This window comes from Sinohyriopsis cumingii, chromosome 3, assembly GCF_028554795.1.
Source record: "Sinohyriopsis cumingii isolate HCF-2022 chromosome 3, ASM2855479v2, whole genome shotgun sequence".
In the NCBI taxonomy this organism is placed as follows: domain Eukaryota; kingdom Metazoa; phylum Mollusca; class Bivalvia; order Unionida; family Unionidae; genus Sinohyriopsis; species Sinohyriopsis cumingii.
Window position 1 is genome coordinate 35521846 of NC_142963.1, and position 16256 is coordinate 35538101.

General features: G+C 34.0%; 1 protein-coding gene across 1 annotated transcript in view; it reads right to left on the reverse strand.

The window, feature by feature from the left end:
- Window positions 1-16256, reverse strand: part of LOC149802674 (GPI inositol-deacylase-like) — a 205915-nt gene that overhangs the window by 100208 nt on the left and 89451 nt on the right. The window lies entirely within an intron of this gene.

A 16256-nucleotide genomic window follows, 5' to 3' on the forward strand; every position in this document is an offset into this window, starting at 1 on the left:
GATAACAATAATAATACAAATGATGATGATAATAATACTAATGCTAATACTAATCTAATAATAACAATAATCAGCATTATCATAATGATGATGATAATACTACAACTATTAATAATAATAGCTAGAAGCCAAGCCATTCCTAATTTTGCATAATGAACTTCTGACCTCAACCCAATGCCACACCCTGGGGCTGTGATCTGAAACTTTTGTTATCATATGCTTAACCTCATGAAGTATCAGATAAAATAATAGCATTCTTCCTCAATCAGTAAGGATAGAGTTCAGGTTACAAAACAGATTTCATGTTACCTACAAAACTGTTTTCAACCCAACCACCCAGCTCCATGGTAAAATCAGGTTCCATAACATTCTATTGTTGACTAAAATAAGAACAATACTAAAGTCAAGAAATATTATATCCCTTCAGATTAGGAACTTACTGTATGTACTTGTTGATATGTTGAGTACAACTGCATACTACAGAGATCAAAATCTGACACTGCATAATGCACTGGCAGATCTGGGTCAGTGAATTTTTTTGATGAATAATCAGTAGAACAGTCAACATAGACCCTGATATGTAGCATATTATGCAATGACAGATCATGGTCTATGTTTTATTGCAGTTGAACCTGACTTGTAAGCAAGTCTACCAGAATATGGAATTAATGGATAAAGATATGCTGGGAATTTATCAGCAAAATATGACATACATCAATTTAAAAATGTCAGAACACAGTTTTTCCCCATGAGTGTTAACAATTTTGTGCAGACTTGGTGTACCATGGCATGATTATAAAGAACCAGTGCCATTCTCTGTGTGACTAGTGTAATTTAATATAAGCATGGAAGACAACTATAATCTCTACAAAAAACATTTTCTTCTTGTAGTTAGATCCAAAATGGTGTCAAATTTGGCAGTGACAAATTTTATTAATAAAGCTTGTGTTTCATCCATTAACAAATAAGCATTGCTTGCCATTAGAAATGTAAATTGAGACAAAATTGTCCATGAACAGCTACATGATAATATAATAACATAATTTTAATAAAATTACAAGTAAATTTAGTTGTATATAGAATTGCAAGTGAATCAAAATTTTGTAAACATTGCTTGTTGCAAGCTAATTCCATCAGCTGGTATATTTCAAATTAAAGCTGCACACTTACAGTTAGCCTGACAGCATTGGATTTACTTTCAAGGTCTATGATGTTTGTTCTTCTGATTACTCCTAACAAACTGCACAGACCCAGATCTGCTGGCACATTATGCAATGGCAGTCCTGGGTCTTTGCAGTTTGCAATTGATTCTTGTCTTATAAACAAGTGCAAACAGTATATTGGGTTGTTCTGCAAAGGTTATATAAATACACAATAAATGATCTTGACATCTGTGACTAAAGCAGACAGGCCCTGACAAGGGATCCTCTGTAACTATTTCATGTAAACTAGATATCCCCAGGGTACAAATTGATAATTTTATGCATGAACAAATATGTTTATCTCAAACATTATTGATTTTAACATTGTTGTAATAATCAACATTCATTATTGATTGGATAATTGCAGTTAATGGAATATAATATGTACCACCAAGATCGTCACTATCAACTCCTATCATAATAGCTATCAATGTGATCATCTATTGTTTGATTAACAATACACAGAAAGATAAGTTATGACATTAATACCTCAGTCATAATTTAGACTCCACTTTACAGAATATATCGATATCTATATACGATAATTTCTTTCATGCAGATTTCCCAATTACTCTTTGAATTCATTCATTTTTCCATGCTTTTGCTTACCAATATACAACAGAAGGGAACAGAATCTCAGATTTACTAACTGAAAATTTCTCTACTTTTCTTGGTACAATTGTTTTAAAAAAATGTCTAATATATAATTGAAAGTAATTCCTAATCTGTATTAAAAGGGACTCATTAGTACCTACACTAAGTATCATCTGTACTCTTAAGTCGAGTCAAACTGCAAACAACAAAGACCCTGATCTACCGTAGCATAAGTGCTTGCAGATCTAGGTCAATGTTGCTTGTTTTACTGATTACTCCTAACAAACTATACAGAACCAGATATGCCAACACATTATGTTATGCCATATCTAGGTCTGTGCAGATTCCAGCTGGACTCATTCTATATGAGAGTATTATGGTATGGTTTTGCCTTTTTAAAGAGTAAGCAAGACTGCTACTACTCTGCAAGATGGTTGGTTTGGTTGCAAAGTTGTTGTTGTTCTTGTTGGTGTGGGGTTTAATGCCATTTTTCAGCACATGATAGGCTATGCATGGCGGCCAGTATTAATGGTGGAGGAAGAACCCGGGAAAACCCCAGGAAGAACCACCAACCCACGAGAAGCTAGTGGCAAGCTTTCTTACATACCCACACTGGTTGAATCCTAGACTCAAACCCATGCAGACAGAGGTGAGATGGCAGTGATCCGTAACGGAGAGTGCTTTAGACCACTCAGGGCCCCGATTGCAAAGTAAACAGAAGAAAAAAGTACTGACCAACATAACTCTGGGTGGATTTAAACTAAGTCAAGAATCCAGCAACCTGATTGGCTAAAATCTGAAAAAGTACTGACTAACATAACTCTGGGTGGATTTAAACTAAGTCAAGAATCCAGCAACCTGATTGGCTAAAATCTGAAAAAGTACTGACCAACATAACTCTGGGTGGATTTAAACTAAGTCAAGAATCCAGCAACCTGATTGGCTAAAATCTGAAAAAGTATTGACCAACATAACTGAGGCCTGGATCTAAACTAAGTCATGAATCCAGCAACCTAAATTTAAAGTCAAACCTAATGCATACATTCCAGATTTAACTTTATAAGGCAAGCATTAGTAAATTGAGGTCAAATGTAGATTTCACCAAAACAAATTGAAGTCTGGAATCCAGCAGTCTGATTGGTTGAAAGCTAAGTCAAACGATCAAGACGATACTTAAAAAATGACGTCACATGTTGAAAATGGGGTCTGCATTAAGAGGGTCAATTTCATGCCTCAAAGCATGTAAATGAAATTCAATAATGACTGATTGATCCAAGTATGACTGCCTAATGGTATTATGCTGTTTATTGGAAACCTTAATGAAAAGCAGCCCATAAATAAAATCTAAAATCAATTGGAGGGACAAATTACATGAGGTTCAGTATTCCAGTCTTTTATAGTTACCCAACCAGAAATAGTAATTAGAATTGAAATAATTACAGTAAAAAGTGCCATGAAAAGATACCTGAATTCAAATTTAAAAAATCTTAATAATAATAATAATAATAATAATAATAATAATAATAATAATAATAACAGTAACAAGAATAATAATAATAATAGTAATAATGAGGAGGAGGAGAACAAGAAGGAGGAGGAGGAAAATAACAAGAAAAGAACAAGAAGAACTAGGGCAACTGCAATGACTCCCATTGCAAATTCCACATCTCTTTCTTGCATATTCCAATCCCAACCCTCAATATCCATACCAGTACTTACCCAAATACCACCCCACAGTGACCCATAATGCAAAACCTGTCACATATTATGATGTATCTTACTACAATTACTGCATCTCTGAACTTTGATCATAAAATACCAAAGGACTCTTAACACTACCCCTTTTAGGGACACCAGTGGCAGAAGCCAAATGACTCCTCCCCCCACCAATGCAGATGGCTATCCCATATCGGAATATAGCTAGAAACTAGTGAAATTCCACCCGGTGGTTTAGGAGATATGGTAAGGGACAGATGCACAGTCAGAGACAGACAGACAGGATATTCCCCATGGAAGTATTGCAATAGTGCTACCACTACTACTACTACTACTGTCTCTACTCACTTATAAGTTGAGTCAAACTGCAAACAATGATCCTAATCTAACATAGTATAATGTACCTGCCCATCAGGGTATAGCTTGTTTGTTCTATTGATTACTCTTAACAAACTGCACAGACCGAGATCTGCTGTCGCATTATGTGATGGCAGATCTGGGTCTGCGCAGTTGGCATTTGGACTTGTCTTATAAGCAAGTATAAACAGTAATAATGGACAGATGGATGGTATTACAATGTTCCCAGTGTCACTGTACATTCTTACTAGAAAATGAAATTAAAAAACATACAAATTAAAACTTCCACAAACATAAATGTACAGCTGATACTTTATTTATGCCACATATAGGTTCTTGAGGTTCTGGCATAAATCAAAAGTAATTTTCCTCATAGGATACTTGTAAATTAAGTAAGCTGTAAGGTAAGTTATACCTCTAAGTTTTCAAGTAATGATTAATTATGTATAATTTTCAAACAAATTAATACATATGATTATTTGTTGCCTTGATGAGTGACGACATGTACACACATGCCTTTATGTTACCTGCATGTGAGTCATAGTAGAGGGTACCAATGATGGTGTAAAAACAAGCACAGTGGTGCAAAGTGAATGTTATTTCTTGATAACAATGGCGTTAAAATAAAGAGCATAAAACAAACTGAACGCAAGCATCACCTATACAAGAGAATCACTTCTGTTGACCAGTAAGAAAAACACCCCAATAAAACACAGATTAAAACGAAAAACTTTTAACACTGACATTAATTCATGGTGAGGATAAATAAACAGATGGCTGGACACTGAAATTGACTTAGGTTTTTCTTTCTGTTGGTTTTAATGGCACTTTTAACATTATGGGAAATGGGAGCTTATTACCTTTTCCAAGGACACACTGAGTGGTTATCAAAATCATAACCCCTGAACTATGAGTCCAGCACTCTACCAAGCTACTGTGGCTATAGACTTTAAAGTAACTGCTACACCAAACTTCCACCAAAGTGGGCTAAACAATAATACAACTAAAAATACAAGAAAAGATGGATGGATGGATAGATTCATAGGATGAAAGAAAGATACTTTAAAATTAGAAACATTTATGGATGATCCAATTAAGTTATTTTCTGTGGGTGATAAACATCCAAGAAATTAATTCCATCTCAAAAAATAGCATCAGTGATTCAATGCTATGGTACTCAGTGGGACTCCACATAATTTCATCACCAAACCAGTACATTTTGTCCCTATTAGTATTTCTGATTTTACTGTAGTTATGGTAGTTTAACACATTATTGGCTGCATTATATAATTAGATAATGGTAGCTATGTACGGTTCTTACAGACACAACCTTACTATGTGTGTATTGTGATACTGGACTATGCATGTGTGTGTTATATGTTGTTGTTGTTGTTGTTGTGGTGTTTAACACCATTTTTCAGCATACGATAGGCTATACATGGTAGCCAGTATTAATGGTGGAGGAAGAACCCGGAATAACCCCAGAAAGAACCACTGACCCATGAGAAGCTACTGGCAAGCTTTCTCACACACTGTGTTATGATATATGACTATGCATGTGTGTGTTATGATATATGACTATGTATGTGTGTGTGTTATGATATATGACTATGCATGTGTGTTATGATATATGACTATGTATGTGTGTTATGACATATGACTGTATGTGTGTTATGATATATGACTATGTATGTGTGTGTTATATGACTATGTATGTTATGATATATGATTATGTATGTGTTCATGATATACGACCATGTATGTGTGTTATGATATATGACTATGCATGTGTGTTGATATATGACTATGCATGTGTTACGATATATGACTATGCATGTGTATTATGATGTATGACTGCATGTGTGTTATGATATATGACAATGTATGTGTGTTATGATATATCACTATGTATGTGTGTGTTACGATATATGACTATGCATGTATATGTTATGATATATGACTGTATGTGTGTGTTATATGACTATGCATGTGTGTGTCATATGACTATACATGTGTGTTATGATATATGACTATGCATGTCTTACAATATACGACTACACATGTGTGTTATGATAAATTTACTATGCATGTGTGTGTTATGATATATGACTATGTATGTGTTTGTTATGATATATGATATATGCATGTGTGTATTATGATATACGACTATGCATGTGTATGTTATATGACTATACATAAGTGTGTTTTGATATATGACTATGCATGTGTGTGTTACAATATACGACTATGCATGTGTGTGTTATGATATATGACTATGCATGTGTGTGTTATGATATATGACTATGTGTGTGTTATGATATATGATATATGCATGTGTGTGATGTTACTTGTTTTGGGCAGAGGCTTTTAATGGCACTTTAAACACAGACTGCATTGTGCCATAAAAATACGGAAGCTAAGTGCCTTTCCCAAGGGCACAGAAAGGCAGCTGACACATGCTGACCAGAGTAGGTATCGAACTCAAGACCCTCTAAATACAAATCTGGTGCTATACCAATTGACCTACTGCAGATCCCTTCATGATACAACACTTTGCCTGTGTATTATGATACTAGACTATTTGCATGTTATGACACAAGACTATTTGCATGGCATGTTATGACACAAGACTATTTGCATGTTATGACACTAGACTATGTGCATGTAATTACACTAGACTGTCTGTGCATTTATGGACACTAGACTATGTCTGAATTTTTTTACACTAGACTATGTGCATGTTATGACACCAGACTATGTCTGTGCATGTTATGACATTAAACTATGTTTATGTTATGACACCAGACTGTGCATGTTATGACACTAGAGTATGGGTGTGTTATGATACAAGACTGTTTAATGACCCTAAAAAATGTCTGAACATGTAATGATCCTAGATCATGTGTGGGATACAATACCAAACTTCTATGTTATGATACTAGATTGTGTGTTATGATACTAAACAATGTCCATGTTATGCTATTTGACTATGTCTATGCATGTCAATCCAACAGATTTATGCCTGTGTATGTTATGATCCTAGACTACGTATGTGCTATCATACTAGATTATGCAGGTGTTATGCTACTATACTGTGTTAACTAAATTTGAATCATGTTTCAAAATATATAAAAAAAATTCTTGATCTACGTTTCCACTTTTAGTTCTCATGCAGATTTAGGAAAGTACTGAAATGCAATTTTCATGTAAAAATAGTAAATGATAAACATCACTTGGGGGTGCTAAATTTTTGGTACACCAATTGTGCTTTAAATTAAAGCCAACTGTTTTGATTTGGAAAGCTTGGCTAATTTTAGAGCTGCCTATGGTTAGATTAGGACTTGAAAGCTGGCTAACCCTGTATACATACAATAATTACAATTAAAATATAAACATGTATTCCCTAATTGTCAAAACGTGCCTGATACACAGAAAATACAACACTCACCTTGAAAATGACTACAAGATGGAAATTATAGACCCTGACAGTATATCTAATGAAATAAAGGATTGATAGATGAAAGAAACTGCAGACATTTATGTAATATAAGAATACAGTACATATAAATGCTAAATAAAGGTGTGTGATGTAATTTGGATTTTTAATGTAGCTTTAACAATTTTTCTGTTATATCTATGATGTCTGCAGTGTGACAGTTTATAGTGATGTCTAGCACTGGGGCATCATGCCGCAGACATGCAGCATGATGTTCCACCATGTCACATTATCCTGACACCAGGCTGACTAGTCCTAACACTAACCTCTAAATGCTGAGTGCCAAGCGAAGCAGCTGTTAGTACCATTTTTGTAAGTCTTTATTATGACTCAGCTGGGGATCGAACCCACAACCTCCTGCATCTGAGGCCAATACTCTAACCACTAGGCCACCTTTTGCGGAGCTAATTAAAGGTAAAGATAAATGTACTGTTTCATGATCTCAGAGTATAAAACTAAAAGAACAAAATGCATTATGAACTCATAACACCACCCCACCACTCTTTTAAATATTTCTGGAATTGCCACTGTAAACCTGAGTTTGCCTAAGCGGAATTCGAGATTGTCCTGACATCAGACAAGTGGATTTGTAAAGCCTTGGACTGAGTCTGTGTAATGATATTAGGCTATGTGTGTTTTATGATACTAGTTGTCTGGTGTGTTATGATATTAGGCTGTGTTTTATGATACTAGTTCTTTGATGTGTTATGATATTAGGCTATGTGTGTTTTATGATAATAGTTCTTTGGTGTGTTATGCTATTAGGCTGTGTGTGTTTTATGATAATAGTTCTTTGATGTGTTATGCTATTAGGCTGTGTGTGTTATATGATACTAGTTCTTTGGTGTGTTATGATATTAGGCTATGTGTGTGTTTTATGATAACAGTTCTTTGGTGTGTTATGCTATTAGGCTATGTGTGTTTTATGATAATAGTTCTTTGATGTGTTATGCTATTAGGCTGTGTGTGTTATATGATACTAGTTCTTTGGTGTGTTATGATATTAGGCTATGTGTGTGTTTTATGATAACAGTTCTTTGGTGTGTTATGTATCAGGCTATATCATAATGTGTGTGTTATGATATTAGACCTCTTGTGTGTTATATTATGATATGCAAATGTTATGATACTAAATTATATCTGTGTAATGCTAGCAGACTATGTGTTTTATGATTATAACAAAACTGTTTTAATATATAAAATAATATGTTTTGATACTAGATTATGTCTGCATGTTATATTAGACTATGTTTGTGTGTGTTATGATACTAGACTATGTGTGTGTTATGATACTAGACTGTGTGTGTTATGATACTAGACTATGTGTGTGTTATGATACTAGACTGTGTGTGTTATGATACTAGACTATGTTTGTGTGTGTTATGATACTAAACTATACTCTGAAATTCATTTTTCACTTCATGAAATAATTTAGTTACATAATGACATAAACAATGAAAACTTATGGGAATGGGATTTAAAAGCTGTATAAACTCAAATGGAGAACATCAACTTAATGTTACAAAAATTGTGTGGTCACACCAGACTAAAGAAGTGAGGTTTCAAACTGTATTTCATAACACCAGACAAAATTTACTACAAACAACTAAAAATCACCAAGCCATATGTAATAGAAAAGCCTGTGGTTACCTACAAAAGTCAGTCAACTAAATTGAAAAAAATTTATGTTTAATTTCAATGAAAGTTGACTAAACCACCTGTAGTAAGACTGATAGGTTAAAACTAGAGAGAAAACTTAAAGTTCAAGTCTAGAACTGGGAATGTGACCCCTCCAATTTAGAAGGTCAAAACAAAAGTTTTAAATGAGATTACACGAAAAACATTAGAGTACAGGCTACAAATACTTACGAATGACTAAGAAAAATACGCATTCCTTTCCAAAACCACTTATTAACCATTAGGCAAAAAAAAACCCTGTGTTTCCTACTGCACTGGTTTTAAAATTAGAGTAGGTAGGTAGAATTCTTTAATAAACATTATATATATTACAATAGTTAATATATATATATAATGCACTACTGGTAAGTAGGGGTGCACAACAGTACTGAATACCAGTATAATGTGATTTTAAACCGATGATACAATAATTGCGATATAACTTACTTATATCAATATAGGTCGATATTGATGTAAATTTTAATAAGAAGTAGCAAACAAAATCTGTTATTATTATAAATTAATATTAGCCATATTTCACTACTTATATAGTTTCTGATTGACACTGACCTATTGAATTCCATACCTTTACCTCTGGTAATCAGCTTCAGTAACATTTCTATTTCCTTTCCTGAGCAGTTGCAGCATGGGTAATCGGAAGTTACATGTCTGTGAATCTTCATCTTTTTGAAGCTTTCACTTCTCTTTGTCAACAAATAAGCACCATGCTGACATTGATGACTAACTCACATTGACCTTAAGCTACAAGTATTTCAAGCATGGCTGAGTACGACCTGGTGCAAAATTCAAAAGCGCGGTATGCCATAAGGACTCATTTTGCATTAAGAAAGAGTAAAAGGGATGGGAAAATTGATGAGGCAATTGCTGTGTGCCGACTATGTGATGCTCATGTTAAGTTTTCTAGTGGAACCACTAATCTAACCTACCATATGAACAAGCAACATACCAGGAAATGTGGTAATTACAAGATGACAGACAACAAATCATCGATCCCTGCTAATGCGATTCGTCCTGTGAAGATGTGTCCAATTTTTTTAAAGCTAAAACATTGCAGTCAATCCAAAGAACCTTACCAGGGCTCATTGGTGCAAATTACCCCATGTATTTTTCTCATGCTTTACATATAACTAACAAGGTGTGCAGATTTATAATAAAGGACATTCGTCCATACCGAATAGGGGATTCGCCAGGGTTTAGGGACCTTTTACATACACTTGACCCCCGATATAATGTTCCAGGTAGAAAGCAGTTTGCAGAGGTGATTAAAATGTGAACTGTTCAGACAAAAGACTTAAATTGTAACTCTTTATTTCTGTGTTAGATTGCAACTACTGTACTGCAATTTATTATATTTCTCTACTGTATTTTAATTATGTAATTAAATAATTTTATGTAATTTTTTACAGTTTGCATTCATTTTAATTCAATAAATTAACAGTAATCTGTAATTCTTTCTTAAATCAATATATTGCAATATTTCACTTAATATTGCAACATATTGGAATATGATTTTTAATTCAATACCCACCCCTATTAGTAAGCACTTCAAAGTACTGGGCAAAGCTGGCTCATTTGGGTGCACAAATCAATTTGGGGATTTTTTTATATTTTTTATTTTTATCAAGTGCTAGGATCAGCAATGAGAAACAGGGACGGTCAGCCGACCGGAAATACATATTTCTTCAGTTGGCCTTACAAACATGTTTTTTGTGTGAATAGCTATGAAAAATGAACATCTTACCACCAAAATCCACCTTAATTGTCCAATATGGATTGTTTACTTTGGAGATGAAATCCAGATATTGTGCACTAATATGGTGGCTTTGACTGAGTGACTGGCTTTACCTAGAATGTAAACATGGCTTCGATTAAGTGACTGGCTTTACCTAGAATGTAAACATGGCTTTGATTAAGTGACTGGCTTTACCTAGAACGTAAACATGGCTTTGATTAAGTGACTGGCTTTACCTAGAATGTGAATATGGAATGTATTCTTATGCTTGCTTTGTTTTTTAACTAGGTCTATTACACTTTTATAAATAGAACACATAACAGGCCAGGCATAAAGAGTATTATAATGACACTTAGCAAGAACATAAACTTCTCCAGCTCTCAAGTTAATTATGGCTTGGATGACTACATTTTCGTGTGCCATGCTGACCTTTCCACTGCTTTGTTTTCAGAGGTGCAGCAATTCCTCATTATAATGCTGTCCATGGGAGTTATGACATATACTGCCTCACAGTGAATTACTTATTCAGTATGCCCTCATTACAATGCTGTCCATGGGAGTTATGACATATACTGCCTCATAGTGAATTACTTATTCAGTACGCCCTCATTACAATGCTGTCCATGGGAGTTATGACATATACTGCCTCAAAGTGAATATGCTATACATATAATTTTACTACATTTTTAAGGATGAGATCCATGACCATTCACACCTTATAACAGAAGTGTGTTATAATGAAGGGGCTTATAATGAGGGAGTGCTGTAGGTGTATGTGACGAATAATGCACTTCTGTAAATCAGCTAATATAATTTAAATTCTATCTCATCTGCCCAACATTTTAGCTCCCCCTTTAAATTTTCTGTTGAAATGTGTCATTATTTTCATATGAGGGAGCAGCAGTAGTTCAGCTTGTAGGGCAACAGACATGTAATCCATTGTTTCCAGTCAGGCAACTGTCCCTACTTCTCATTGCTGGCCCTAGCAATGTTTATTTTCCCCCATGGCAAAAAAATAATAAAAAAATTTTTAAAAAAAAATTAAAAAACCTGAAATTGATTTGTGCATTTGAGATGATTGTGCACAGTACTTTGAAGTGCTTTGTACATTATATACTGTACATACTCGTATATAAGCCGAATAATTTAGGAAAAAATAAAGGCCTGATGGGGGGGGGGGGGTCGTCAGCTTATCCAAGGGCCAATGTCTAATATAGACAGTTTTTAAGTCTTTTTGTTGACTACTGAAATGGCTGTAAATCTTGGGACACGAAAAAATAATTTTTCCATGTCATAAGATATATACATGTAAAACAAAAAAAATCATTTTCGATGACCCAACACTTATTAAACTGTTATAAAGTACTGTGATTGATTTTGATATTTTTTGCATGTGCATATTGTCTGATTTCTCCAACACGAAATTAAATAAAGGTAAATACAGACTTCATAATTCGTGGGCCAGTTGATTTACCCAGGAGACCAGGATGAACTATAATGTACAGTACTTACATTGTGCAAAGTGTGCATAGCGTCACTTAAATCCTTACTTATTCCCAAACACATTAGATGCCGATTTTGCTTTATTCATTGTTTCGGCCAAATTGCATTCTTCCAGATAACATTTCAGCTAGTCCTTAATAGCTGTTTCATCTACGTTGAATCACACGATCAAGAGTTACTTATTTTCAACGATATAAGCAGTCCTATGACTTGAGATAAAATTTATAAAAAGGTACAGACGTTTAATTGTACAAGGCACATAACGAGCATAACTTGCATGTTCGTGAAAAGGGGTAATAACAAAGGCTAAAATTCTCATTATAGATCCACTAAGTTCAACATAAATCAATTTTAGTTTTTTGTTTTGGCTGAACAACATCATAACTTTCCACACAATGGAAAGCTCTATGTTTTGGCATCTCCTTTGTTGATAGTCGGCAAATTTGTCTTTCGTTTTCTGACAGAAATACAGGCCAGTTATCATTAAAACCCTGAAACTGGCTTTGTTAAGAGGGCATTTTGACGGTCAACAATACAAGTACATTGATGTGTAATTGCCTATTATTCCATAATATTAGCATGATTTCCGTAGTTTTGTAAAACGGGGTGTAAAACATACATGTCAACTTGCCAAAAGCCAAGTAGGGAGACTGAATAAAAAACAGAGATATTGGGGCCTAAACTTGGGAAGCCTTGTTTTCACTAAATACTAATCAATCTTCCTGGTACAATATGCGTGAAATTCACAAAAAGACTTGCCATTTCTCCCTGTGATGCGCCCTTATTTCCCTCATGACATGCCCTATTTTCATATTCTGGTTAGCTGTGGCCAAACTGTACAATAGCTAAAGGTTTTTTAAATAAACAAGCAAGAAAGCTAGCATGACTAATTAAAAGTTAATCCTTATCGATGCAACTATTTTGTGAAAACATCTGGCCCTCCATCATAATTCAAAGAAACCATGTTCTACACTATTTGTGTTATGCAAGCACCAGCAACAGATTGGGAAAATAAAAGATTCCCAATTTTGTTGAACTAAAGGTACCTAAGTAGGCAGCCTCATGGTACCATACATGTGGCAACTATTTCCCCTCATTATATATCCGACCTTATTCCCTTATTGTGAACTCACAAGGCATTTAGTATTGTTTACTATAAAACATATGTATTCTGAATTAGATTTTTAAAACGAGACATTTGCTGCATGGTATGTATTTTCATTCCTTCTTTTAATTTAACGATGGTAATTAACGTTGGTATATAGAGTATGAAAATTCCAGGTGTTCACCAGTGTAAGTTCCTGCAGTGGGAATGGTGCTATATAACATATGGAGTTACAACATTCACAGTTATCATTCTTGGGATTGAAATTGATTGTCAACGATTTTATTGATGTCGTTTAATTTTTGTTCTGGTTTATTTTTGTTTATTTTTTTTATTGTTCTAGAGGTTTAAAAAATCATTAATTGACGTGAATAATGTTTAAACTTAACATTCTATTTAGTGATGAAGCGAATTCTTTATAGTAAAGTAATTATTTTGTCACAACAATAATTCACAGATGATACAACAGAACATGTAGGAATTCTCTTTTTTAAGAGAAATAAAGATTGGTTCTGTGCAAAAATATGATGATATGAAATTGGGAGGTTGGCATGGAGCAACCCAAAACATTAGGAGTTTTTTTTCCCTCCCAGTGTGAAACTTGACAGGTATTGTGTAAGGTCGCTTACATCAAAGCAAACTACAACTCAGCTTTTATGGTATTAGCATAATTTTCAAAGTATTATTTCTGAAACTTCATTATTGCATTTTGGTGATATCATTAAAGTTTAGTGCAGTGGTGCCCATGATTTGACTCCAAGGGATGTACTTCATTCTGCGGAATGTACTTCATTCAGCATGTGTTCAAACCTACAATGTACATGCGGTGGTGCCAATATGTAAATACATTCGGGGTGTAATTGCAAGCATTAAATTGAACCGTATTACTGTTCATTGTGGTGTCATACTGAGATTACATTTTAATGAGTTAGGTATTTACAATTTCACAGCAAAGTAAAAATATAATTACTGGTGCAGTGATATAAAATGTCCAATGCAATAATGCATAAACAAACAATAATCGAGTCAAAAGGGAGAGGTAGCGTTACAGCAACCTGTGATTGCTAATTTCTTGTCATCATTCGATCCAATTATACACAAGTCTAAATTAGGCAATAATAATAAGAAAACAGAAAATTAAATAAATTACTTTTCAAAGAAGTTTATACCATTTCTTTTTAATAGTCATGCATGCTACCCACAAGATAAGTATACATGTAATTTGTGTTAATATAATAAATAAATGCATTTGGAACTTATCTCATGCATCTTGTGAGGTCTGGGAGTTGAAGGTCGGCTTGAGCAGGTCATGCACTTTGCAGTGTTTATACCGGTTCAGTTGGGGGGGGGTGTCGGCTTATGCATGATTGGGTTTATATGCGAGTATATATCGTATACTAATCATTATATATATATATACATACATGTATATATAATGTTTTTAAAAAAATATCTGCCTACCCTAATTTTAAAACTGGTTTCTGTTTATGAGGCTAAAGCTTGTCGGATTCTTTTGAAACTTTTATGCTGTCTCTTTCTTTTGATACCCTTAAATTTTAAACATTGCAGTCAACACTGATTAAGACTAGTATGTGCAGAATCAGAGGTGGGTACCATGAAGAGTTTTGTAACGTGGTATACTGCAGTCAGAGCTGACAACTTAACAAAATACACAAAATATCAGATCTTTTTCTCTTTCTCGTCTCACATCCTTAGACTATAAATGCATCAATAGATGCAGTTTTGGTTCTAGCATATCCATACTTTTTTGCTATTTCACAATCAAGAAACATTTTTGTTTGTTAAATAATGCACCAGCATGATTGGCATAACTTAAAGTCACATCGTGTTTAATAAGGAATGATATGAACAAGCATTCCACATTAACAATGCAGTCATCATGTGCTTTAAAATGGAAATCTTCTTTTTTAATTGCTTTATATGAAAGTACATTATCCATATGTGTCTTTGTATCCATGTGTTTCCTTACATCAATCTTCCTGTCATAAGAGATCGAGAAATCACATCAGCATATGCAACAAAATATATAAGAAATATCTTTCCTCAATTCCATTATACACATGAATTCTTGTGTATACCCGTTACTGAAAACTGGTTCAGATAATTTTGCCATCTTGGTGGACGTTATTTTTGTTTTAAATTTAACAATACAATCGATGCTGAACAAATGTAGCTAAGTATCTGTTTCTGTCACATGACTTATAAATGGGCTCAGACAAAACGCTGAGACATGGAAATAAAACACGAATTTACTACTGTAAGATTTTTTTCTGTGATAATGTAGGATCATGAAAAGCTATACTCAAAGTTGGAGAGAAAGACTGTATATTAAAATTCTGAACATACAGCGAGTGTACCATATTAGAACACAACTATAATAGGGACCAACAGTTTATTGTTTTGGTGACCAGGCCTGACACTTTTTAAATAAAATAATTCTGTCTTTCAATAACTGAAAAAATATCTTGTGCATTACAACTAAATAACAGGATATAACACCCATTACATAATTTTTTTAATTTTTTACCTGAGATAAAAAAATTAAAAGAAAACTGCAACCCTACCCTCCAATAGTACCTAATAGTCGATGAATTAGCTATGTGTGGGTTAATTATTGTAACTAAAGTGCAACAATTACACTAATTCTAAAGTTGACACCCTGTGAAAGACATTGTGCTGACACTAGAGAGCTTGTTGATAAAAATGGGAAGTGTTGACACTGAAGCCTACAATTTACTAGCTTTACTACTGATATAACAGAGAAACTTTCGGTAGTATGGCAACACTCAGGCAAGCTATTTATCAGAAAGAACAAGTACACATTTAAGAAAC